The sequence below is a fragment of the Phalacrocorax aristotelis genome, chromosome 1 (genome assembly GCF_949628215.1).
Source record: "Phalacrocorax aristotelis chromosome 1, bGulAri2.1, whole genome shotgun sequence".
NCBI lineage: Eukaryota > Metazoa > Chordata > Aves > Suliformes > Phalacrocoracidae > Phalacrocorax > Phalacrocorax aristotelis.
Window position 1 is genome coordinate 28291810 of NC_134276.1, and position 23312 is coordinate 28315121.

The following is a 23312-nucleotide window of genomic DNA, read 5'->3' on the forward strand; positions in this document are numbered from 1 at the left end:
AAGTGAAATGTACAGTTCAACCACGCTCATCTGCAATTTTTATGTCCCTTTATAAAGTATGATCATTTTTGCCAGGGCAGTATTTATTATCTACACCTTGCAAACACATAGCCTGATGATTAGGGTGAAATATGGCCTCATGTCCTGTAACATAAGCAATCCATTTCAGGAAGGATGACTTACTACCATGTTCTGCTACTGCTATGACTCCTGCTGTTTTGTCCTGCCTTCTTTCTCCTTTTTCTCTTCTAGTCATAGCGTTAACATTTATGATGAGTATAAACAGACCATACTTGGCAACTGCAAGATCCAGATGCCTTGCTTGGGAATATATTTCCAATGCCTGCCTTTGCAGTTTGTTCCTTCATTAACTAGGCTCCTAGCAGTGCTGACGGAGCAGAGAGGTTTATCTGGGCCAGCTGACAGGACTTCTCTCTTCCCCTGCTTCCCTATGACTCACTCTTGATTCTCAGGATGGCACATTTATCTTAATTCTTATACACAAGATAATAATTTCTGTTGATAATTACCTCCAAAATATATGTGTAAATACTTTTCATCTCAATCAACCTTAAAATGGAAATATGATTAGTTTTTATTTTACGCCAATGAATAATTAAAACTTTGTATGTGTATTTCTTTACTGATCTTTTAAAACTTGATAAAATGTAGCCAATAAGTGACTGATCCCTGTCTTATAATATGTTATTGTTAATAATAACTGTGTTGTTAGAAAATGTGATTCTTCAGGGTAAACAACATCTACTTTGGACCATTGTAGATAATACAATGACATCAGGAAGAAAAGGGAGAAACTGTTTAATCAGAAGGGAGACCTCTTAATTTTAGAGACATTAAGATCTAATGTGAGGAGTGCTGTTTTTGAACTAATATCACAAGTTTGTGGGTCAAGCATTAGATTAGTCTGGGGCTCGGCAGAACCTTGGCTGGAGTGTGTAGCTGTCCTCACAGTAGGAACAACAAATTTAATGGAAGATCACGGAGGTTTTAAACAATGAAGCAGCAACATTCTTTTCAAGCAACTTACATTCACTAGAGGAGAAAGTAAAGATCTGGAGTCTAACAGACACTTCCAGGTAAACCAGTATTTTATAAAATACCAAACAGTCTTGGATGCATCAGTGGCACAGAGACAGTTTAAACTGCCTGACTGGATCAGGGAAGATAACACATTAAGCTACATAGAAGTTCATCTAGAGTGTGAATGCTGCTCTTGTTATCTTCTGTCCAGTAAGCTGAAGAGCACAATATTAGCTCTTACTATAATATACACTGAAAGAAAACATTATCACTTCTACACTTAGCTACATTACAGGGCTACTTATTTGCCTACCCCAAAACTGCTGAGAAAGGGCCAGGTATTTCTACTGACACTTTTGCTTCATGACACAGTGAGGAAAGCAAAGCAGTACCATGTGTGTAACTAATACTATGAGAAGGCCAGCAGCATCAGCATGAAGTAAAAAGGGCAAAATCTAGGAACTTTTTTCTGCTTTACATTCTTCCAGTTTGCCTTACCCTGAATGGTGATTTGCTGTCACATCGTCCAGTTTTAGTGAGCTGTTTTTATTCAACTGTGGTACAAACTACAGTGGGAATTCAGGACTTTTCATAGATAGAACTAAAAAGGTGCAATTACCCACTAGGATGACTCCTAACAAATTGGCTCATTCAATAATTTAACCACGAAGACAGTATGTGTTAGATTACCTGATTAAAGGCTAATTGCAGTAAACATGGTGACCCACAGGACCAGAGGAATCATGTCAGGTGGAACCCCAACAGCCCACCTGATGCAAACGGAACACCTGGACCTGGCTGCTCTCTAAGAGACTTGCAGGGGAATGATTAAATCACTGTGTGGTATGAAACACACCCAGAAGAGTCAAGGAGGAAACCTCTCTCCAGAAAGCTGTGTCATCTAGAAGGGGTTATTGCCTACAGAGTAAAGAAATTCTTTTAAGATGAGGGAGGAAGAGATTGTTGGGATTGTGTAAAACTTAAGGGATGTTTTAGGGTGGGCTGGGGAATGTGCAAAATTTATGTGGAATGTTTAGAGGAATGATCAAAAGCAGAGAAAAGAAGGGATCATGGATTGGGAAGGAACAAATGTGGGAAATTAAAAAGACAATGGGATAAAATGGGTGGTCAAGTTTAGACAGGTTGCTGGTCAGTATTCTTGTCTGAGCCCTGCATTTGATAACCACAGTCCACCCCTTCTCATTAAATCCTGTTTCTAACCATCTTCTGTGTAGGTGTGTTCTCTGAGTGGGTGGGATTGAACACTAGCAAGCTTCAAGCTGGTTAGCAGGCAGGTAGGGTAAGAGGTCTGAGTACCAGCACTTGGAGTGGAACAGTAACCTTAAGCAGCTTATAGGTGCAGGTGTCAGCAATGGAGGGAGACCGGGGGATCTGGGACCAGCTACTGGCTACATGGAGTGCTCAAGGCCAGCAACCAGAGGGACTTGTATCTAGAGGAGGAACAGGATCAGACCTTCTGTATCATTCATGTTTATGTGAGTGCTGGGTGCAAGTGCTGGTAAAGGCATTGTGTTCTGTGTTAATCTGTGCGGCCAGCCATGTTCTGTGTGTGTGCACATGTACACATATTTGTCTTTTGGGAGTACACGCTCAGCATGGTGACAGGTTGGACCTGGGGACATGTAACTGCAGCCTCCCATTCATTGGGTTGGAACAAAAGGAATCCCCCTGGGTTCCATAGCCAGAGTTGGCTGCCTATAACAGGATTATTCACCACTGATGCTCAAGAGAGAAAACTGGGGGACCTCAAGGATGCTGTCCATGTACCCATTTCATTTCTATTTTAACCTTTTTTTCTTTAGTCAAATATGACTAAAGCTGATCTGTGGTGTTCTGTAACCCTGTCAAGAATTTGAGCAAAAGACAAACTGAGCCATTCAGGCTGAGCCTTTTTCTTTCTGAAAGAGTAACGCAAATGTGTGATGTCCCAAGGGTTTGCATGGAGAAATGCTGTCAAACAGCATGATCTATGTCAATAAGATCAAGATGCTGGAATCAAGTGAATATCTGAATCCCAGATCAAAACACATCAAAAGCAGAATAACTTTTGCAATGCAGTTGCTGAGGAAAGAACCCAGCAACATAAAAACATGAGAAGCACAAAGGGTTTGTTTTTTTTTTCTTCACATTATAGAGCAGTGACTTGAGTTATAGACTTTGTGGCATTTCTGATCTACAAGATTATAATTCCTAATGCTCTGCCACCGATATGCATGATAGAATCATATCACCTTTGTATTGTTTGTAGTTAAAAATTAACTATCAGACAGGATGGGAAAAGTAGACAGTGAAACACTTTAAAGGTTACTGGTTCCTCAAAGTTTGGAAATTATTTGGCCACAGGCTTCTGTGTGGCTTTGGCTATACTTTGTCCTTGTACTTCAGCTGTTCATACAGTAACAAAGACAACACCTCACAGTGTTAGGGAACTGACATCATTCTTTGGCATGTATGAAGTTTTCAAACACCGGTAAAATCAGAACCGCTGTAGCCCATGGCTGGGTTATGTTTCTGGCAATGCCAACTGAGTAGGAACTTGACTATGAACGTTTCTCAACAATACTATAATATCAATTCTAATTTTTCCAGGTAGATGTGAAAGAAATGAGAGTGAATGATGACTCCTTTCCCTTCAATGGGCAAACTGGAAAAAAAATCAAACTGTTAACTTTTTTGTTAAAGGACCTCTAATTTATTTTCCTTTGATATCTTGAAGAGAAACACATATACTGAAATTTTACTCTTAAACTCTGAAGAAAAAGAGGGATTGTAACTTTATGATACATGTAATTAGAGTGCAAAAGCTAGAAAAGAATGGTGGATTCTGAATGGCTCAGTGGGTAGTCTCCCTGCTCTTATTTTCAATATTAAATGACTCAGTAAATGCCTATTCTCTTAAATTCTACAGTTCCACAGGCCTGACTGAGATGTGTTTTTAACAAACTGAAAATGACAAGTTTAGCTGGGCAGAGAATCATTAAAGTGCAAAACCAGTGAAAGTTCAAGTGAATAATGAATGTTCCTGTACAATTTGCATTAGATCCATATGCTACAGTGAGTAATAAGCAGAATTTTAACACATGTACAGGAATTAAAAGGACTGATTACTAGTATTAGCAAGTGTTTCCAGAAGATAATGATTCAGGTTTTACAGAGCTGTTTGATCTTTATTTCAAATAGAAGACTAGAAGTTATGCTCCCAGCATTGAAATAGACTTCCATAAACAAAATAGAAGATATTTTATAAATATTCCTTTCTTGTCTAAGCCTAAATGGGTCATGACCAGTTATATTCTCATGTCTCAGTTACCTCTTCCAAGTTGGCTTCGGGAAAAAGAAAGTATTCTGTAACTCTTGTTTGATGACAAGGGGCAAGGCAAAGAATTTGGAGTTATGGTTCCCAAAAGGTAAGATGAACTTTCTCTAATTAATATGTCCATTTCCTGTCAAACATAATTTGCTTCACTCGTACTAATGTGTCTTTAGTTTCAGAGTAGCGCAAAGAATTGAACATGCATTTCTAGGCTCCTTATCTCAAAAAGAAGCCAGTAGCACCGGAAAACATTCAGAGAAGGGCAGCAGAACAATTAAACTCACAGAAGAGCTTCCAGATGTGGAATGATTAAGTAAATTACAAATCTTCATTCTGTAAAAGAATGACAGATGGAAGGTGTAATATAGGTCTGTGTAATTATGGGTGTCAGGAAAAGGACAGACATGGATTAATTGTTCACTGGCTTTTCATGTAGAAGATCCAGAAGAATCAAACGAAGGCAGTAGGAGTCAGGTTCAAGAAAAACAAGAGCTGATGAGTCTTCAGGCAGTTACTCAAGGAATTCATTGCTGAAGGACTGTGAAGATGCTAAAAGTGTACATGGGTGACATGGAAGGCTGGATGAGTTCATGAAACAAAAACCTGCAGAGGATTAGAAAACACAGAGAAACCATATCTGGCTACAAAAGACCATTAATTGAAAGTGGTTGGAGTCTGAGAGAGTACTACAACAAATGATGATATATGCGTCCTCTGTTACTGTACTCCTGTCTATAAATATGCTTTTTTGCCACTGTCAAACACAAGCTAGTATGCTTAAAAGAATTTAGATGGAGGCAGTAAGGCTGCGACTGTATTGAAGTTAGTTGAAAAACTTTGATTCACTTCAACATGGGTTATGTCCTTCATTTCAGTTTTTATCTTCCAGGTTTTAATCCACCACAGTTTGAGTTCACTGTATTATTTTGCACAAATAATGAGATTTACCTATCCTATACTTAGGAAAACAACACATTTCTAGAGAAAGTAACAACACCATTTTTACAGCACTTTGAAAAACACAAATTAACAAGACTGGTTGACACTTGAAATGGGAGTCCTTCACTTTCAACTGATTTTATTTGAAAAAAAAAAAAAAGGATTGTTTCCATTGTTGAGCTTCATCTATCTGTTCAAGTAGAGTATATTCATTGAGAGATCTGTTACAACTTACTTTGTTTGGAGTCTCTCCTACTTGACTGCCAAGACTTGGTGTAGATCTTGGTCTGTGTTACTTCTTATTCAACAGCTAGAGAATACTTTGAGAATTAAGTACGATTAAGAATGTTGTATCACCCAAATACATGATTCATTTTATTGTCAAAAGCTGCCAGGACTGCTACAGTTTAGCAATTACATCCATGATACTACATAGCTGACTTTTGGTGTCACTCAGATGATGTTATTTAAGGGTCCAGTGGTATTATCATATTTTGTTTTCTTTGTGCTTTCCCAGGCAATTTTAAGCACATTCTCATGTACGCTTTGATTTCTTTCATGTGAAACCTCCAAGATAATATATGGTAAAATGTTCCACCTTCTACTGCCAACACTCCAGTAAGCCAGTTTGTCCCACCACTCTTAGGATCTTTCAATCTTGACTGCTGCTAAAATATCAAAGGCATTATGACTACACAGTAGTTGAAGTAACATCACAGCTGAAATCAGTGGCAAAGCAAATTTTGGCTTAGCTGGGTAGGGGATCACTCACAGTGTATGGAATAAATCATTGCAGGGCCAAGGTTAAGGAAATTATAAATTCATTCATTCATCTAGGACTTCTGTTTCAATGTGCCAGAAACTATAGGTCAGAAAGCAATGAAGAGATACACATGTATAAGTACAACAGTAGTGCTACACTACAAATGCAGTTCAATAACTCTGGTTATTATATATCATAAAAACTACTATTTCTCACATTACTGCTACCCATTTCACTGTCATCTACACTAACAAATGACAGAGCAAGTGCTTTTCTTAGCTTTTTGGTTCACTGTGATGTGGCTTTACTGTACCACTCAATCTGTTAATCTTCTACTTCCAGCCATCTCTTCCCTCTTCAGCAATCCATGGTTTTATCTAGTCTTAAACCCTCTTTGAAATCTCTTCAGTATTTGTCTATTCCCTGGTGTGCTTCCTCCTATTCTTTGTGTTTTATTTAAACAGTCTTTATCTTTTGGAATTGAACAGCTGTTAAATCTTCTTTTAAATTGGTCTTAATTACTATTGCTTTCTGTTCTCATCTCTAATCCATTTTACACCTGTAATCCTGTAGCAACTTTTCCTTTTTTTTTTTTTTTCTTTTTTTTCATAAATCTTCATACAGACATTTTGGAAATGCCCTCTTCTTGTTTTTAGCTTTATAGGAAACTTGGGGATGCCTATACTTACCTATTTTAGTTCAGTCATGTTTCTGACCACTGCTGAAACCCAGAAAGGCAGCAGAGGAAAATAGGAGAGATGAAGCTTGCAGTTGTCACTCTTTTTGCAACTTGATCCTTCTGATAAAGGACAGATTAATTGTCAGCAGTCTAGAGTTATTAAGCTAAGATTACTCAGGATCTCTCAGTCAGTAAAGGATTTTCAGAGGTTATTTCAGCCTCTAGTATACTCGAAGACAATGATTTGCCCCTGAAGAGGGCTATTCAGTTTCTTCACATTGACATTCAAGGTTCAGACAGCTGGAGGAGGAATCCCAATGCCCTCAGGTCTGTCTGTGTTCCAACACTGGAACAAACCTCGTGTATCTTTTTTTTTTTTTGTATGACACAGTAAAATAATTATAATGATTAAAAATGGAATATATTATTATAAACAACAAGGAGATAAGCAGTAGAATATTGAAAGAAAGAACTGTGAAAACATGTCTGTGAAAGACTATCACCCAATCAATGAAAAAAACAGCCCACTTATGGACCTCAGCAAAAATGAGTCTGTGCTTTATCTGTGTTCTTCAGAACAGCTGCTACCGACTTCACTTGAAATAGCAAATCTATTTTGTGTACATCTTTTGGCTATCATCTTCATTTCTGACCTGGCAAACCAAGTCAAATCCTTGCATTTTATTAATTTTGTCTTGGTATCAGCAATTACCCTTATTTGATCTGTGAAGTTACCAGTTCTACTGCATAAGTTATTAGCTAACACTCAGAGGAACTGGATAAATTATCTAGCAATGATAGATATTAATAATTAATGAGTCAGAAATCATTTAACCTTTCTATGCCAGAATTTTGAAAACTTTAAAATATTTTTAAAGCATATGAGATCAAGATCTGGAAAGTAATTTCTGAACACCAGTTTGTGACTAACTCAGACATGGTTATCTAGAGAAGTCAAAGGGAGTAGCTGGCTTTGTTCTCTTTGGTTCCTTTATGCTCAGTCACCTTGTGCAGCTACTTCACAGGTCCAGGCAAAAAAAAAAAAGGGCTGTTTGTTCAGTGTTTTGTAGTCAGATGAGTACAAAGATGATCAAGAGTTTTAAGGCAAGAATATGGAATATTGGTTGTGAGTTTCCTGTTTATGTCAACAAAGGTGATTTATCAGATATTTCAAGTAACTGCTTTTCTGAACCAGTTGACAAGGACCATATTCAGGTGAAGCTGTTGGGCCAGACTGACATTTTCTAGATCAGTTTAGATGATATACTCTGCTTAATCTAAAATCTCCTTTTTCATTGTGCCTGTATCCTCCTCCTCTATTTTCATAGTAGTTCTTACACTCGAGTGCAGGAGATCACAAAGCACAGTCAGCTCTCAGGCTGCTGCCGCTGCAATGACTCTTTGTGAAACAACCAGCAGGATCCTGAAGGATCAACTACCTTTTCTTTTTGTATCATGAACACTGTGGTCTCTACGCTCAGAAGCAGGTTTCTGAAGAAGCTTTGAAGCAGCATAGCACAAAAGTATCCTGCCTCCTTTCAGAAGCTTTCCCTGACAGCTGCCATGTGCAGTTCTACTAAGAATCAAACAGTTAAAAATGTTATTGTTAGTCTTACATGATTGTGATTAAGACCGTTGTGTTTAAATGGATGAGTTACTATTTCTACATAGAAGTCTATCAAAAAAATTCTTTCTGGATAATAAACAAAGTGACAAATACTGACTCAGTTCTAGTCAAGCTGTATGCGCTACCAGACTTAGGAAAAAAAATCCCTAGTAGGAGCTGTGTCTAAGTTAGCAGAATGTCAGGGCTGTCAGCTCCATGCCCAGAAGTTGCTGCCTGTTAAGAAGCCTCCACCGCTTGGGATTTTCTGAACTCCCGAGGAAAGGAACCACCTCTGGATGGCTACAAATTTTCCATGTCCTGGTAGGTTGCCATTACAGTTAAATTCACAGCTCTTTGCTTGGGGTGGCAAAGAAGCCATACTTGGCCAAGAACTCAAACACTTGGCATTTAAATCGTATCAGCAAGTGCAGAGAGAAGTAAAAGTTCCCAGCCAATGAGATACAGATAACTCTGTGTGTACACACACAAGATAGACACTTTAATGGGCTGTATTCCTGACCTCTGGATAGCTCTTCTCTTTCACTCACCAGAGCAAAAATTAACCTTTAAAGTGTCTCAGTCACATAGTGCACATAAATATCTCTATGTATGTAAATATACATGTGTTCGTCTGTAATGTGTGTATATATAGCTATGTGTGTTATGTGTGCACACACACAAAAGTATAAATATCTATAAGGATATTTTGGCACAGAATATAATTTGGACATTCATAAATCCATAAATCTTTCAGATTATAGATGCAGACACTATTATTTCCTTCCAAATTATCAAAATATAAATGAATTATTTGCCTTTCCTATAAAGACTGCTAGTGGAATGCCCACATTAGAAATTAGCTCTACTGCAGTGTTTTGAGCTATTACTCCGAAGAGTTAGAGATGTCACAAGACATTAAGCAAAGTTGAAGAAACAGAACAACAGTTTTGATGATTGCATTGTAATACAACACCTGGTTTCATAGTTGATAGATAAGACATTAAAACAAAACTGTGTTACTTTATGTCCAATGAAATATATGTGATCTACTGTAAGTATGAATAACAGCTTGAACATATTGAAGATGTAATAGTCCAGTAACATTCTGCTTATAATGTTAGACTTCTAAGGCTAATTTTTTTTGCTTTGATGTGGTATAATCTTGAAATGACAATCAGCTTTCTGGCAATTCTATAAAAAACTGTTCAGAATGGTTCCTGAATGTTTTACAAACTATTAAAAACGAGGTTTGGTTTAAAAATCATATGTGTCATTGCCTATTTAATTTTCATTCTTAAAGCCAATGTCCCAGCAACAGGAAGACGCAGGAATTCTTATAATCAGATAGAGTGAGATTTCAGTCCTTGTCCACTCTAGCAGTATACTGAAACCAAACATTCACTGCTTCCCTTCATGAAAAGCTTCAGTATACAAGTCTGTGAACTGCAACAGAAAAAAATATCTAGACAGAGAATGGAGAAAATGATTGAGAGCCATCCCAACATTACAGGGTAGATGTGGGTTGGAACTATGGCAATGATGGCAAATAGGTTAATGTTTTAGGCCTACGCATTTTTCTAAAATACCCAACAGCAGCAAGATTTTTGGACTAGATTCTCCACAACTTGTTCTTGCATTGACTGCAAGAAGGTATAATATATTTTCCATAAACTGCTAAATTATTGAGAAGAAACAATAAATTTTCAGAGCATTATAATTCTCTTGGAACCAAGGGGGCAAATTTTAAAATTGCATCTTACAACTGAACCAATGTGTGTATGATTGATGAGAAAGCACAACTGATTTATTTTTTGTTTTGTAAAATTTCATGTTAGGGTGTCAGAATTTCAAATTACTTTGACCATTGCCATCATTTAAATTCACCTGTAATTTTCATGTTCTCTAAGCCCAAAGTGCATGCACAGTTGCAATTTAAAAAAATAAGTACACAAATAAATCTAAAAGCAGACAGCTTGCGGGATTTTAGGAAGCTTTACAATATATAAAAGCTGCTGAACTTGTTTTTGAATACAGCACCTCTGCCTATAAAATGGGCTTGTTAAATGACAGCTACCTACATAATAAAAGCACAAAGTTTTCTCAGACGGCTATGATAAAAGTGGGGGTTGTGTGTGTCAAATAATGACTTGCATCTCTGTGAACCAAAGTAACACTTCCAAAGGAGAATGCAAACATGCATAGTAGAAACATCTTTAACATAATTCTACCACATGTGAAATTGCTAAAATGATGCTGGATTCTCTATACAAAAATTGTCTAGTATTGATATTTTTCTTTGTTATCGTACACAAAATTTTCACCTGAACTTTCAAATTATGCTCCTTAAACCTGGATTCAGGCAAATGTCTCATACTGAGGAGAGGAATGAAGTCAATGCTTAAGAAGAAGTACCATCTGAAGCATTGCTTTCAGTAGAACACCAAGACTCTGTTATGTTTGAATACTTTTCTTGAATCAAGGTCAAATGACAAAACGCAGGTAATATCTTATTTCTTCAAAATTAATTCCATCATGTGCTGACCATAAAGCTTTGCTCTGATGAGTTGATGATTGTTTTCGGTAATTCTTATTGTAGGCTTTGTTTTTTCAGCAAAAGAGAGTTAAAATAATAGTAAATAGGCAATTAGGCAAGAAGACACTAATGGAATAAGATGACTAAAGTGTCATTTTGCCCCAGTATGCTTGCCTACCAAACTACTATTTTTCCAGAAGGAAGTCAAGGTTTGAAAGATGTCTATTACCTAACTGTCAATGGGAATATCATGGAGAATATGAGAGTGAGCTGACCTATTTGAATGTGCTAGTGTCTCTCAACAGAGAGATGGTCTTCATTGTTCTTTATTTATATGACTGCTCTGAAATGAAAACCTCTACTGTTTTGTCCGGTTTTGTTTTGAAATGTCATCTTATTTCTCTCCTCCTTGAAGTCCCACTTATGCCCTTGCTACCTTACCTGAAGTCAGCAAAACATCAGTTTTAAGAGAAGCCTGGTTGTAAATTATCACTGAGAATTATTAATCAGCACTGATTCTTCCTGAATATAAGGATCCTGACACGTGAGGTTTGGGGAGTACAAGATACACTGTGCTAAGTTACTCATTCCTTGGGTGTTAGTAGCAGTTCCCTGAAGAACTACAGAAGCTTTGAGGACTGACCAGCTAATGAGCTCCTTGAACGTATCTCATTGGACAGACCTACAGACCCACACATGGGTGCTCCTGGCCAAACCCTCTCCTGAAGGTGAGGTGGTTGGCTCTTCCCCAGACTCTGGTGCTTTGTAACATTAAAGCCAAATTAAATCCTCTTCAGTGACAGTAGGAGCTCACCTACAATTTCTGGATTTAACATACTGAGCAAGGAATCAGGAAACCCAACATTAATAAGGGACAAGGTTGAATGCACAAGAGTACATCAGTAAGAAGGCACTGGTGAAACAACATGGTGCTTCACTGAAGGAGGTAAGCAAGGAAATACCTTGTTATGAGAGTAATGTCCCTTTAACAAAATACAATGACAGAACAGATTGAAGGCATATATCCAGATCGTACTTATGCCCTGGATTTTTTTCTTTTTAATTATAAAGATTTAAAAAGCTAGGTCTTGTCTGCGGTTAACCTAAAGGAATTCTTCAGATGGAAGAAATCTCCCACGTGGCCTACAGCCAGCAGAGGCAGTAGCAAAATGAGGGTGGTTTCTAGGAAGTGAGTGAAGAGGAAACGCTCTGGGGATGAGTGAGAAATCCTTCTTCTATCCTAACCCATCCCTACAAAATCCAGTGTGTGCTGTCAGTTCAGTAAGTGCAGCTCTAAGGCCTAGTGCCTGACCACTGAAATGCAACCCAGCTCACCAAGCATCCCCTGCTTCCTTCACCTGCAGACAAAGTCACGCTCAAAAGAGGGAGATTCAAACCCTCGCTCGGTGTGCTTGTTTTAAGTATTGTAGAGGAAGCAAATCCTCAATCAAAAGAAAAAAAAAAGACTAAAAAAAGTTATGTGGAAGTTTAGTTCTATGTAAAGACACTGCAGCAATAAATGTAATCATCTCAAATCACGTCAGTATTTCGTACAACTGGCCTCAGTGCATAAACAAATATGGCCAAAGTTAGTATCACTAAGTTAAACAATCATTAATAAAATATTTTTATGTAAGTGGGCAGACCAAAATATTATTTTGCAACAGTTCTGTACCAAGCCGGATGCCTTTTACAAGAAAATACAAGAGTAGTTATAGCACAGGACTTGGTACAAATATCTACATATTAAACACATACCTACGCCATCAGTTTGCAACATGTGATCTCTGTGCCATAGATGCCAGGTTTCTAATCGGTTTTAAAAACATTAGTATAGCATATTCTTCATCTTAGACTTAGGAAGCTTTATTAATTTTTACGTGGCACTATGAAGTACTTCAATTTAAAACATTTGAAAAATAACGGTGAAATTCATATTCGCTAGTCTAGAAATCCAAACACTGACATCCAAGGCTGGTTTGTCATCCCAATCTTCCTTTATTACAAATGGGAAGAAATGCACCCCCTGCAGAGGGCAATTAATGTCCTTCAAGACAGGTCACATGAATCACCCTACGAAGTTACAAGGTTCCTTTTAAAAGATATAAAGATTAGCTTTGACTCACAGGTCTGACATTAAGGTGTCTACATGAATTCAAAGACAAGCAGTTACTGCCTTTTGAATGCCACTTCTGCAGCTAAGAGTCTTAAGGCAAATTAGACAACTGTTCTGTAGGCAACTTGGTTTTGGTTTTATTCATGGCCAAAATTCCTTCTGTAGGGTATCTACTAGACAGTTAAAGCCACCATAGGGGAAGTGTATGCTTTTGAAACTGATGGTGTTGCAGGTACAAATGTACTACAGAACACATCAAAAACAAGTTCACCATGCCAGCATAAAGTTCAAAGGATTGACTACAGCTCTCATTGCTTTAAGTGATTACCATCAAAAATGAAAGGCAAACATCTCTCCCAATCTAAAACAAAATGTTGTCAGTATAAGCAAAACACAAATGGGATATTTGAGTTGTTTTCCAGTGGAAGATAGGCAGGACGCATGTAGCAGTCAGTGCTGAAGCGTAGCAGAAGGATTTATTTTGAAGTGTTTTGATAATAACGAACATTTCCACATGAACAGAGATTAAAACAACAATGTCATCACTGAAAGATAACTTCTGTTGTAATTATGCTTTCAGTAGACTAAGGTACATTGTGGAGATGGCAACGTTGAGAGCAGTTGAAAAGAATCTGTGCTTGCTTTCCTTTGCTCCACAGATGCAGCATGTTCCCTCCGGAAGAGAGACATCTTGCACTTGCAGGAGGTGGGATGCGAGCACCCAGAACTGTGTGTTCTTCTTTCACAAGGGTCCAGTTGACACTCCCATTTCCCTTGGCACAGCTACAAGCTGTATTTTAGCTACTGATCCAACCACAAACTCTTTAAAAATCTGAGAACAGACAACAGGGTATTTGAATTATGTTGTAGTCATCTAGTTACTGTTAGAATGTCTGTATCAGTACCACGAAGGTCAACGGGACCTTGAGATACCTTTGAAGAAAATAGATGTCTATATTCTGTCCGCTCTGAATACGCTTTTTTTATTTTTATACCAGTAGGGTGACATTCATCTTGCCTTACTTTACCAGTGTGAAATCCAACAACAATCAGCAACAATAAATACCTGATTCCTTCCACTCTATGTCAGGTGTATGAATTGGATGGACTAGTTTGTCCACTGGAGGTTTCTGTCTCTCTTCAGTGACTATGCAAGGAACATAGATGGTTGGTTTACAACTGGCAATCAAATTTGTGGTGGCTAGGCAAAAAGAACCTGACCTTTGGTGCAAAAAATCCCATTTCTGAGCTTTTCAAGGCTTGTCAGCAAAAATGTTTTTGACGTAAATTACTATATACAGATACACTGGGGGTAATCTTAAATCAGACACAATATGACCCTGTACCTTTGGCTACAATCCTATTGTCTATTCCTCTACTCAAACAGTAAATTGGCCTGTTCTGCATTTTATAATGGAAAATATAGTAGCAAATAAACGCATGAAATAAAATACTTACTAGCAAAAACAAAGTTTAAGATATACACATTTTTAGAAAAAAAAAAAAAGTTTAAATACAGAAGACAATGAAATTTTTGTTGGCAGTAAATTTGGTGCTCTCTCTTCTTAGTCCAGTACTGTCAGGTCTGACACCAAATTGCTAATCTGTCCAAGATATCTGTATGCTAGGGAATATTACAGTTTTCATGTTCAAAATAGAATGCTTTAGTATTCTTCCTCTGATTTACAGCAACACAGAAGGAACACAGGCAAAAGCATGTCCATTAATCTAATGACTGCATTGATTTTCCTAGGACTGCTCACCTCCTCTGATGTGAGTGGGTACTTTGATTAAATGATGGTTAAAGTGAGAAATTTGAATTCTCAGTCAATCCCACATGGAGTCTACTATAGGAAGGTCCTTACTGGCAGAACACCCACATCTCATAAGGAGCAGCAAAGCTCTCAGGCTAGGCCAACTTCCCATCACACATTGTGGGGTAGATGTATTAATGCTCCTCTCATACTTTATGGCTTGGACTAAAAATCATCTCTACTACTTGGCCTTCACTAGAAAACTGTTAGCTCTTTGGCTGTTGCTGCCTCTCTCTGACGAACATGAGAACCAGACACCTGAGCTGAAAAGTGACAAATGTTTTGGGTAGTTACTGACAGTTTGCACAAGACTATATGTTTTGAAAAATCCTATGTAAGGAAACTGGATTGCAGAGGTGGGAGCTGGCAAACTCCCAGAAGCGTACACCCAACAGTCAGTTGTAAATTCATGCTGTTTACAGATTCTTTCAAAATTAGCATGGCAGCTTGGTGTATGTGTATGTGTATGCATGGCTTTTTTTTTAAAAAAGGGCTTTTTGGCCTGATTATAGCAACCATTTGTCCCGGATCTCACTACTGACCTCTGTGCTTATTTAACCTTTGTGCTGTACTACCACAGCCTGCTCTGCACAGCTGGGATTCAGCTAACTTAGCTTAAGAAGGCATGTTTCTTGTCTCAGGTCTTGCTGCATAGTTAGCAAATACAGACAGGCACCTCTATAGGATGCTTGTTCTGCTATTAAAGGAGATGACAAGATATGGGGCATGGTTCACTCTCTGCTTCTGCCTTTCTCTTTCCAGGAAAGGAAGAGAGACCCTACAGGTTCACCTCATTAGGTATTTCATGTCAGTTCAGGGTACCAGATGTAGCCACAAAAGGCTGGCCTGTATGTTACAAGACTAGGAGACTGGTGTCCTCCTAGAGTGGAAGCTGGCAGTCAGGGGATATACCTTAAGCCAACTGAACTGCACCTTGCATGACTAGCTGGCATGGGGACATGAGGACCCTAGTATCTGTTTTTCCAGTCTGATCTTTGGTGTGAATGCAGATGGCATGAGTTCACAATTCTCTGAGCCAATGAAGGATGTATTTTGCATTTTTGGTCCATAAAACTGATATCAGAAGGAATCACTTTAAAAAAAAAATAAAATAAGAACTAGTGTGGCCAGCAAATACTAATGGAAAACCAGCGTGTGCTGAACTAGGACTGGTGTCATGGAATTCATAAAATACCAGGTTGGAAGGGACCTCAACAATCATCGGGTCCAACCCCTCTGGGCAAAAGCATGGTCTAGACAAGATGGCCCAGCACCCTGTCCAGACGACTCTTAAAAATGTCCAATGTTGGGGAATCCACCACTTCCCTGGGGAGCTTATTCCAATGGCTGATTGTTCTTGTTGTAAAAAAATTTCCTCTTGTGTCCACTTGGAATGTAGCCAGGAGTAACTTGTACACATTACTCCTCATCTTTTCCATGTGACTCCTTGTAAAAGGGAAGTCTCCATCCTCTTTGTGGCCACCCTTTGAATACTGGTACATGGTGATAAGATCTCCCCACGGCCTTCTTTTCTCAAGGCTGAACAAACCCAGTTCTCCCAGCCTATCCTCGTATGGCAGGCTTCCCAATCCTTTGAACATCTTTGTGGCCCTTCTCGGGACCCCTTCCAGCCTGTCCACAACTTTTTTGCATAGCAGGGACCAGAACTGCACACTACTCCAGTACTCCAGGTGTGGCCTGACAAGCACTGAGCAGAGTGGGCAAATGACATCTTTCTCTCTGCTGGCGATGCCCTTCTTGATGCAACCCAGCATCCTGTTGGCCTTCTTGGCTGCAGCAGCACACTGTTCGCTCATGTTGAGCTCTCTGTCCACGAGGACCTCCAGGTCCCTTTCCACAGAACTGCTCTCCAGCTGCATAGACCCTGGCCTGTGCTGCACTCCGTGATTATGCTTTCCCAGGTGCAAGACTTTACATCTGTCTTTGTTGAACTTCGCAAGTTTCTTGCTGGCCCACTCTTCCAGCCTATCCAGATCTTCCTGCAGAGCAGCTCTCCCTTCTCTGAGTTCTTTATATAAAATTATAACAATTAATATGTATTTAATCAGGTGAACTTGGTCTGCAGCAACAAATCACAGAGTGGACATGAGGATCCTGGGACTGTTATTGCTGGTGTCATACAAATACTATGCTGCACTACTTATAAGTGTAGTAAAGTAAGGGCAAGTCTGTCTTATCTTCCTCAGTGGATTCAGGGCTTCTAAAACAGATGGTTTCTGGAATTTTTTTTTGTTGTCACAAAACATGGTGATGGAAGATTGGTTTATTCACAAAGTTTTATGTTCAACCTTCTTTCAGTAATTTAAAATATTATATTTGATAAAGTAACCAGAATATAACCCAACACAAATCTGAACAGAAAAGGTAATGGTAAATCTGACAGTCATAAAGCCATTAACTGAATACAACAATGCTTCCTGTATTCTTGCCTGCTTTTTCTTGAAAGAGGTTATAACAGAGTCTTTTATTCCTGCTTCTATATAGCCTTTCCATAAGAGAAGCCATGGTGATTTAGTCGTCATTTCAAAAGGAATTCAGTCCCTTTTAGCACTGATTACCAGAATCACCAGAGGCAGGCAGAGATGCTACGCGGGATTTCCCCTGTTGATTTTGCCACCACACTCCAATGAATCATGTCCCAGAAAAAGCTGACAGATGAAACAGTGTACTGGCATGCAGCCAGGTCTCAGGTGTTGGGATGAGCAGTCATGCTTATTTTTGCACCTAAGCGAGGCAATATACACACATGTACAAAGGTGAAAGCTAATACCTTAATAGTTTTTTCTACATGTATCCTCCAATATGTACTTGGAATCTCCACACTGGAGTAATGCGAATCCACTTTCACCAGATGTAGAGACACATTGCTCAGGCCCCAGTATTTTCAGCATGCATACTCAAAAAGATAAGCAAAATCATTCCTGATCTGTAGTGACCTCAGCTGACTTAAATTTCAACTAGCAGTATTTGGCTTTAAATAAGATGAGATAAAAAGAAATGGAATTTCTTTCTGAAGCTATTTTAAGGGCAATGACTACTATATATAGAGTCAGAATAAGTGGCTGAAGCTGAATTTCAAGAGGCAAACATTTTTTTGTTTTGCTGTTTCCAAATACAGCCTCATCTGTTCCAAAGTCTGAACAACAGAAGAAAAAGAGAAACTATAGTAAAGAACCCCATCTTTCTGCAAGCAAACCCAAGGTTTTTCAGTATAGAAGGTGACACCAAAGGAAAACCAAACCGTGCCATGAGAGTTTCAGCTGTCTTGATATTGAAGGACAAAGACTATTTCTGAGTCTTGCCTTGGGTATAAACTCAGGTCTTCTGTAAGTCCAGGCTTTCTGCTACTCTAGGACAACTCTACAGCAGTCTCACTCGGGTGCTTGGCTTCTCTGACTCTACATAAAACTGTTGCTTATGTGACTGACATTAAATTACGGAAGAATCTGTACGTTTGCATAGATGACCTTGCTAAGGTTTCCAGGCTTTGGAGAAAGTAATGTAAATACTGAACAATGCTATGTCACTGCAGCACAATTAAATTTGAAATTTCAAGTATATTGGATTTAAAGGTGCTGTAAGGCTGGCATTTAGTTTAGTGTGCAGGACTTACAATAAACTATTTCCCATTCTGTATATACTGTATTCTATTGGAAACCTATATGCGCACTGATTCTTTTTAAGAAGTATTTTTTCCCAGAGGAAACCCAGGTGCAACCTCTGTTTTATCATTTTTTTTCATTCATTTTTTGAGAAGTACCCATTCTCTGGAAGAACAACACAGACTAGAAAGTGTTTTTATTTACTTCCACCTAAAAGGTGTTTCAGCATTGGAAAAGCCATCTCACCCACAAGGCACGCTTAGAGATGTATAAATTTTGGTTGCCATGCTAACAGGAAATCACTCAACTGAGTCCAGTAAATCAAAAGGGGCACAAATGACATCTTTTTGTAAAAACATGGAAATATTAGATTAACAAGGCTGCAGGTTTTACCAGTTGCAGCAGATTTCACAGTTCTGCCCCTTTGCAGAGTGTGATTTTCTGTCAGCATTTAAGCCTCCGGAGCATCAGCTGCTTCTTTCCAGCAGGACTATGGCTTCTGTCCGATCACCACAGCAGTCAGGATCTCGCAAGTGTAAACCCAACGCAGGGGTGAATCCCACCAGCCACTTTATTTATCTATGAGCTGTCCCACGGCTCGTTTCACCGCGCCCTCCTCCTGTCTACCTGCGTTTCGCCGTCCTCCAGGTCCCCCCCTGGAGGCTTCCTGGCAGGACCTGAGCCTTCCCAGTGGGGTCCCTGCGATCTCCACCGGCGGGGAGCGAGGTCCCCTCGGGGCGGTAAGGCAGCGGGGACACCCCAGCTGCCGCCGCCGGTACCGGGGTGTGCAGCGGCGGCCCCGGCTCCCCGCCAGCACCCAGCCCCGGGGCGGGGGGCACCGCGGCGCGGCTCTCCCCACCCACCCCACTCCCCCCCACCCGTGTGCGCGGCTCGGAAACCAGGCAGCCCCTATGCGCGGTATGCAAACCCGCGCTGCTGCGCCGCCGGGGTGCCCGCAGCCCCGTCCGGGCGGCAGGAGCCGCGGGGGCGGGGGCGGGCCGGCGAGGCTCCCACCCGCGGCCACCCTCGCTTTTGCCCGGAGCGGATGGCAGAGCTTCCTCCCGCCGCTGTGTCTCCGGGGAGCGGCCCCTGCCCGCTCCCTGCCCCGGCCGCTCTGCGGTCCTGCAGGTGTCACGCCTCACCCGGCCACCGAGGGATGCCGCTTCCCACGGCAGCGAGGGAAAAAAACCACACGTTTGTTTATTGCTTAGGAGGGAAACAAAGGGATCTTACGGCTCCTCGGGGCTGTGACCAAGGAGGTGCACAAGGGTGCTTTGTGTCGGCGCAAAAGTTACCTCAGACCGTCCTAGAGACTTTTTGGGTTTTTTTGGTAGACGGACAAGAAGGCAACCAAAGATTCAGAGAGAGAATACAGCAAAGTTGACGAGAACTTACTTGGCTTAGGTGCACGCGTTGACAGCCGGCATCTTGCTTCAACAGTTTTAACAGATCACATTTTCCCGTGGAAGTAATACCCTTTCCAATCCCGTCTGTAAATTAAATCCCTTTGAAAGGTGTTTGGTTTATTTCACTGGCTCTCGTCCGTCTCAGCCACTTTTCCCCATTTTTACTTTTATTTTCTTCGCGTTTGCCACACGTGAACTCTGCGATACACGCCCACGAGTTAGTGGGTGTCCGTCTCCTCCAGCCGGGGGGACCGCGCTTGCCGCCGGGCTCCGGTGCAACAGATGAGAGGCAGGTTCTTCCCCGGCTGCTTAGTGCGGCATCTTCTTATTCCCTCGGGGAGCCTCATGCTGGCTGTAAAAAGTAACAGCTCCTTCCGATGCGACGGTTCCCTCCGGAGCGCAGGCTGCGCAGCATGGGGAGGGAGGAAACGCACGGAAACACAGGCAAAAACAGCCGCGGAGGGGCAAACGCGGGGCTATCCCGTCCTCGCCGACGCGCTCTCGCCTCGGCCGGCGGCAACGCTCGCCTCGGCGGGCCCCCGCCCGCCTCCCTCCGCCCGGCCCGCCGCCGCCCCCGCCGCTCCCCTCGCCCGGCGCCCCCTGCGGCACCGCCGCTGCCCGCCTGCGCCCCCCCGCGGCACCGCCGCGCACCGCGCCCCCGCCCGGGGCTCCGCGGGGCGACCCTCCCCCGCCGCCCCGGCCCGCCGCCCCCGCCGGCTCTGGCCCTTCCCGCCGGGTCCGCTGGTGGTCACCCAGACGTCGCCCCGCGGAGGGGTGTGGGGGGAGCGAGAAGACACCCACCTAGAGATGGAGTTGGGCTCGTAGGTGAGCCAAGAACGTGGACCGCACGGGACCGCTCAAAGGCAAACGCACCCACAAAGCAGCGGCCGACTCCAAAGAAAGTTTGCTGTTACATCTCCCTGCAGCTGGGAGAGACCCAAACCGCTCCATGCAATCGCAGCAGGGGCTCTGCGAGCCCGCCTCCGCGGGGGATGGGGGGCTCTACCGGTGCGCTTCGAGCCGAGGTTTGGTCTCGGTGGCTTTCGCGATGCTCCTTCCCGAGGCGCGGCGGAGGCTGCCACCGTGGCTCCGCGCCGAGCCGGGGCTGAGGCTGGGCCGGTCCCCAGGGCGCCCCTCGGCGCGGGGTGGGGCCCTGCCCGTCTGCCGCCCCCGGCTCGCCCGGTGCCGCGGGGTCGGGCCGGCCTGGACGGTAACAGGAGGCTATGCGGGACCGAGCCGCGGCCAAGGTTCGTAACAGAGAAGCGGAGGGAATGAGCCTAGACAGCACTTCCACACTTTGCTTTTCCTTTCCTTAAAAAATTAGGACAGAACTTAAATGCACGAGCTTAGAAATGGTAAGAAAAAGGCGCAACGTGCAGAGACCAGAGATGCTGAGAAGGCACAAGGCAGCCAGGTCTCTTCCCTCCTTCTTTTTTTTTTTTTTTTCTTTTTTTTCTTTTGAGACCCGTTTGGACTCGGCCCCCTGTTGGGGTGTGGACTCGGTGCAGGCACGGAGCTTAGGGGGGCACCTGCCACCGCATGCGGAGCCCGCTGCGCCCTGGGTCGAGCATCCTCCCGGCCCCCCGCCCTGCCTGCACCGCCCCGCTGACTCCCGCCCGAAGGCGCCGGGCAGCACGCCACAGTTTTCTTGTTGCCCGTCACGCTGGGCGAATAGCTTCCACCTTCGGGTTCCTGCAGAGGCGGGGAAGAAGGAGAAGGGGGGGTGGTTAAAATAAACCGGGGGCAGCGCAGGGGGGGGGCCACCTGCCGCAGCCGAGCCCACGGCCGGGCTGCCAAGGGCGGGGGGTGGGGGTCCGTGTAGGTGAAGGTGTGGGTGTGGGGATGGGGATGTCTCTGCGTGTGTGTGTGCAAAAATAAAAAAAGCGAGAGTATCCGTCGTGCTGAGCTTCATCCTTGTCTCTGGAAGAGACTTCAGCGCACTGAGCCGTGAAGCGCTTGGCGAAGCGGGCAAGCCTGAAAATGCCGCTATAGCAAACGTTAAGCAACTGCCAGCTACACCGCTCTCGATGGCAGCTATTTGTACAGGCACCAGACCTCCGCGGGCAGCGAAGAAAAAGGAAGCGGTGGTGCAGCTACTCTGCATTAAGTGCAGCAGGAGCCGAGCTGTGAAAAAGCGAGATTGATTCTGCCCTGGGACTTCCACGGTTGCAGCATCGAGCCTCTCTATCAGACCAGTGTGTGAACCATGGGGATACATATTTTAGACGTGGCCCAAATTAGTTACTGTTAAGATTTCGGCAGAAGCAGTGCCTTTGGGGAGCTGCTCAGAAAACAGCCTAGTGCCACAGAGCAGTGCGCAATACAGGCACGCTGTGACATATCTCTGCAGGGCTCTTCCTAAGAGATGTTAATTGACCTCCTGAGATCAACTCACGTTGATTCAAATACAGATCAAATGCCAAAAGCAGCTGTTCTGGGAAGCTGAGCCACTCATTCTAGTGCACACACAAAGCTGTATGCATGTGGGTGTGTGTACACACACATATAACCACACACGCACATCCACACGTGGGCAAGCAGTGAGAATTGGGGAAGTAAAGGCACCCTAATGCAAAGACAGCCTGAGAGCCTGCAATGAAGTATGGCAAAGGCTACACCATTAGACTGCACTGGAAGTGTTCGTGTGAGCTGATCTACCTGTTAATGGAGTATTTGTACCCCTTGTGCATGCTCTCAGCGCTGAGATTGCACTGCATTACTGCAGATTGGAAGTGTAGGCAAGACTTGCTTTAAGAGGTATTTGATGTTCACCTCCCAGAGCAGAGTGTGCTTTCCCCCCCATACATTTCAATAGTAGATCTTGAGAAGCCAAGAGATCTGCACTGAGTGTGGTGTTCAGTTTATCACAAGCAAATACCTCTATAATTTCCTTTGTATTTTTATGCACATTGTTGTGACATTTCTTCTTTTCAGGGGTGAATGCAACATGGCACTATCAATGTGCTTTACGCTTTCTGGCATTTAACATATGATAACCCATTAGCAGTCTCCTGTGGGTCTTGCCAATGCCTATAATTCCCAATTAAACTAATGTTCAGATAAAATCTCTGTGGTATTACTGAGATGAAAATTAAGCAAACAGAAATTTATCTCTGATTCAGGACAGTGGGTCTGGATCTTTGCAACATTCTGAGTGCGTGCTAGTGTATTTTATGCCTAGCACGTAGCTAGATGCCAAATGTTTCTCAGCAGTAAGTTCTGTGGCAGGGAGAGAGAGGTATAGGGGGAAAATTAAACATTCTGTGAAATCCATATCACATTGAGGTTTTAGAGGTTATATGGTAACAGCATGACTGGGCCTTCCCTTAATCTGCTCACAGTGTCACACCAAATTAGGTTCCCTTTAGGATCTTCTCCATTTCTGCCCCCACGTTACGCCATTCTTCTCAGAATACCTACTGACACATGCCCAGCAGCTGATCATTTGCAGTTCAACT

General features: G+C 42.4%; 1 protein-coding gene across 1 annotated transcript in view; it reads right to left on the reverse strand.

Annotated features, from left to right (window-relative positions):
- Nucleotides 1–20384, reverse strand: part of TRPC4 (transient receptor potential cation channel subfamily C member 4) — a 155082-nt gene extending 134698 nt beyond the window's left edge. Inside the window, exon 1 of the mRNA XM_075085783.1 lies at nt 19844–20384. The gene's annotated coding sequence lies outside the window, so the exon portion shown is untranslated. The remainder of the gene's footprint in view (nt 1–19843) is intronic.
- Nucleotides 20385–23312: the final 2928 nt, after the last annotated feature.